The sequence below is a fragment of the Penaeus chinensis genome, chromosome 30 (assembly GCF_019202785.1).
Source record: "Penaeus chinensis breed Huanghai No. 1 chromosome 30, ASM1920278v2, whole genome shotgun sequence".
NCBI classification, from domain to species: Eukaryota; Metazoa; Arthropoda; class Malacostraca; order Decapoda; family Penaeidae; genus Penaeus; species Penaeus chinensis.
The window spans coordinates 21848809-21853895 of record NC_061848.1 but is presented as its reverse complement, the minus strand read 5'-3'; positions in this window follow the sequence as shown (position 1 = coordinate 21853895).

Here is a 5087-nt window from a genome sequence, read left to right as displayed (position 1 = left end):
TTTACTCGACGTCAAAATGCAAGGCTTTGTTGGATAGACTCTACGCATCGATCACGCCTATTTTCAGAACACACTTAGCCCGCGCCTGTGCAATTAGCGATGGTAAGTAAAAGACTAAACTCAACTACAAGAAGAAAAGAAAAGTAGACAGACTAAAAACGCACATCGTGTGTGCAATTTTACATGTGCAATCACTTCAATCAATATTTCGAAAGGTCTGGGTGTTCCGACGCTTCAAACAACAAGAGATTATGATCCATAAATGTTTATTAGAACGACAATATTCTCTTCTGCCTGTATGTTATCTTATTCTATTTCTCTTTGCTCATTTTCATTCTTATGATTCCATTTCTTACAACTCCACTTTAAACCTTCCCATCCAAAACAAAGGCGCTCATTGTTACCAATAATCAAACGAATTCATGAACAAGCGAAAGGCTCGGTATTAAAGGGAGGAACGAAGGCGATTTCAACGAGAGGAAATGAGATGACCTTGCGTCACTGCGACTTAAGGAATTCGTGTTTTCTTTCTTTTTTCTTCTTTCCTTAAAATGCCTTCTAATTTTGCTGAAGTTCTTGTCTTATTCAATTTACACAAATATATATATATATATATAAATATATATACATATATTTATATATATACATACATGAACACATACATACATATACATACATACTTTATATACACATATATACATTCATACATATATACATATATATATATATATATATATATATATATATGTGTGTGTGTGTGTGTGTGTGTGTGTGTGTGTGTGTGTGTGTGTGTTTGTGTGTGTGTGTGTGTGTGTGTGTGGTGTGTGTGTGTGTGTGTGTGTGTGTGTGTGTGTAAAAACAAACCTACACAAACACGCACACACACACACACACACACACACACACACATTACACATTACACATTACACATTACACATTACATACATATACAATTATATTTATATAATTTGTATATAACTTATATATATAATTATATGTATGTAATATATATATATCTGTATATATATATGTATATATGTATATATATGTATATATGTATATATATATGTATATATGGATATATATATATATATATGTACATATATGTATCTCTCTCGCTCTCTCGCTCTCGCTCTCTCGCTCTCGCTCTCGTTCTCTCGGTCTCTCTCTCTCACTCTCTCTCTCACTCTCTCACTCTCTCTCTCTCTCTCTCTCTATATATATATATATATATATATATATATATATATATATATATATATTTATATATATGGGTGGGTGCTTCATGCTCAGGGTGACGTGAAGTGATGGTGTGGTAGCCTAGAAAGTGTTAAGTGCTTGCATAACTTCTCGCTTGCAGCTGCCACCGCGGGCTAGCCTAGTGCGAAAAAGGGAGCTGCTTTGCGTAAGCCTCCCTTGCCAGTTCACAGCCTCTCCGTCATCGAGACTTCTACAGTGCCTCCTCGTGGCCACCCATGAAACTGGGCACCTTATGGTCCGAGGCTAAACCCCTGTCCCTCAGCCACCCTGGTTTTAATGGGCGGCTTATGGGAGGTGGGCCTTGTCAACCCTCCTCCTCACAAGTAATTCATTGGAAGCGCCAATAATAAATGGATATCCTTGGGGGAGAGGTCCTGTCCATCCCACCCAGCAAGCGAGGCGGCCTGTGGCACTGAGACTGAAACATGCTTTGCTGTGTATGTTCCTACCGATGTTTGCAAACTCAATGTGAAAGAAGCGTTCTATGCCAAACTCACATCCATGGCAGACAAGTACCCTGGTGAGACATTCACATTGTTCTGGATGTATGTCTCGTAGCCTCAATCCGGCTGTGATTGAGCTGGCTACGAGATGTCTGTCAGCCCCCATGGCTCAGGAGCTAATCCCAGCAGCGGGAACAGCCTCCTTCTCCAGGACTTCACTAGGTCCCAGAGATTGAGGATTTCTGGCTCCTAATATCAATGTTCCAACCCGCATCACTGGACATGGTATAGCGATACTGATACTGTGGCCAAGGAGATCGACCACATTCTTGTCAGCACTCGATGAAAGATCCTTCAGAATTGCAGGGTCTACCATAGTGCCAAGTTCTGTGGCACTGTAAAAGGCTATTTAGATTGAACACCTTTATATATTGGTTAAGCAGGAGTAATAATAGGGGACGATGGCTTTGACTCTTTATTTAGAAGAGTACAAGCAACACAGATATAGAACACACGAGACATGTCTTGAGTAAGTGCTGAGTGCGGGAGGTCGCGGCGGTCAGCCCCCGCGGGGCAGAAGTGACCTGTGCCCCTCCCGCCTGAAGCCGTAGGCCGGGCGGCCTATCTTGACTGGACAAGCGCTGGGCAGGAGCTCTCTCTGACCGGGTCACACCTGGCCTTAAATACCCAGGGACTGCGCGTAGGGGCGCCACCGTCGGTCGGCTTGGGTAAGCCCCTCGAGGAGCCACGTGGCAAGCACGCGGCCCGCAAGCAGCCGCGTGAATCTCTATACGTGCTTATGTACACGGTACAGGCACTGATCATAGGCTGGTTGTGGCTACCCTACAGGCCCACTTCAACCTCCTCCAATGGCCACTCTAGGGTGCTTCACTTGGTAAGACTGAGGAAGGTGTGTGCCTGTGGCACAGCAGTCTTTGATTGATTCACAGAACTTGAAAACCTGATGGACCCAGTTGCTCTGTGGGAGTCCTACAAGCACAAAACACTCAAAGCAGCGCAAGAGTCCATTGGCATACGCTCAAGGGCAGGGCAGAATTTCATCTCCTTGGAGACACTGGAGGCCATTGAAGCATGTCACATGGCTTGGCTGAATGGCAATCAGGACTTGCGTCGCTCTTTAGTGCATAGGGCTCGGACACTGCTGAGAAGGGACAAGGAACAGTTTATTAATCTTGCTTAGGAGGTTGAAGGCCATTTCTTGGTAAATGACCTTCGGTCTGCCTACTAAGCCCTAAGGAAACTGAACTCTAAGCCCTCCTTGCAGATAACTGCAGTCTGCTTAGTGGATGAACAGATCATCTCAGATCAAGACAGAGTATTTTGAGCAGCTAGGTAGACTCTCCAACAGTTAGTTTGGATGCAAGTGGCCGGACCCAACCATTAGCAATGAATTTACTACCCTAACTGAGGTTAGGATGGCGATTTCTAAACTGAAGAGTAGGAGAGCCGCTGGCATATGTGATATCCCTGCTGAATTGCAAAAGGCTGGGAGTGAACCTATGACATAAGGCTTGCATGCAGTCTTGACTGCCATCTGGAAGTCTGGTTCCGTTCCCCCTGACCTGTTTAGGGGCGTGGTCATCCCTCTCTGGAAGGGGAAAGGGGATCGTTGGGACTGTAGCAACTACCGTGGCATTACACTGCTCAGTATACCAAGCAAGGTTTTCGCCCACATTCTTCTGAAACGGATCCGCGACCCCCCACCAAGGCACCAGAAACTCGAGTAATTGTGGAATGCCTTTGTGAGTTGGTCAAGGGTTGCTTGCAGTCTACCTCGACTTCAAGAAGGTGTTTGACTCAGTACATCGAGAATCGCTATGGAAGATTCTGAGACTTAGGGGAAATATAACACGGATCATTGGCCTAGTAGCAAGTCTATATACCATTACTGAAAGTGTTGTAAAGTGTGGTGGGGGCCTGTCGAGCTTCTTCCCTTTCAGGGGTGAGGCAAGGCTGTGTCATTCCATCAACACTTTTCAACATCTGCATGGATTGGATAATGGGCAGAGCTACTGCCCTAAGTCAGTGTGGAGTAACACTGGGCAATATCAAGGTCTCAGACCTTCACTTTGCCGATGATATTGCTATCCTATCTGAGTCTCTGGAATCACTGGTGGTGGCTCTTGATGCATTTAGCAATGAGGGAAGCCCTCGGGCCTAGAGATTTCCTGGACCAAGACTAAGATTCAGAACTTTGGGGGCCTGTTAGGGGAACCCATTCAGTCGATCCATGCTTGCGATGAGGACGTTGAAGTCACAGAGAACTTTGCATACCTTGGTAGTTTAGCCCATATCTCTGGGCCGTCAGATCAAGAAGTCAGTAGACAGATTGGTTTCGAAGCAGAAGCCATGAACTCGATCAACAAGAGCATTTGGAGATGTCGATGCCTATGCAGAAGGACCAAACTACGTGTCTTCGAGGCCTTGATACTGCCAGTTTTGCTCAGTGGAAGCGAAACCATGTGCCCAACCGACGTGTACACCGTGAGACTGGCATGGAACCTGTTACTTGCATAATCCGGGATCGCCAGCTCAGGCCAAATGGGCACCTAGCTCGTTTCCCTGCGGATGACCCTGCCCAGGTTGTCTCTCTGCGAGACACTCCTGGGTGGAGGAAGCCCGTGGGACGACCTAGGAAGTCATGGCTTGGACAGCTCGACTAGACCTGTCGCGAGAAATTAGAGATGGACATAATATATATATATATATATATATATGTGTGTGTGTGTGTGTGTGTGTGTGTGTGTGTGTGTGTGTATTATATATATATATATATATATATTATATATATATATATGTGTGTGTGTGTGTGTGTGTGTGTGTGTGTGTATGTATTGTATATATATATATATATATATATATATATATATGTATGTATGTATTTGTGTATATGGATATATATATATATATATTATATATATACATATATATAAATACACACACACACACACACACACACACTATATATATATATATATATATATATATATATATATATATATATATATATATATATGTATATATTCATATATATACATACACACTCTGTGTGTGTGTGTGTGTTGTGTGTGTGTGTTTATATATATATATATATATATATATATATATATATATTTATATATATATATATATATATATATATATATATATATATGTATATATATTTACATATATGTATATTAGAGGTCTTAATATTTGAGAGAGAGAGAGAGAGAAATCAACATTTCATAACATGTTAATCTTCATGGTAGCTAATTATACCATTCAATTATCCATTTAACTTGATTTATCTTAAAGCTTTGACGTAAAGGACTCAACCATACAATCATATATGATATCTCATTATAAGGCTCAATAAAAGAC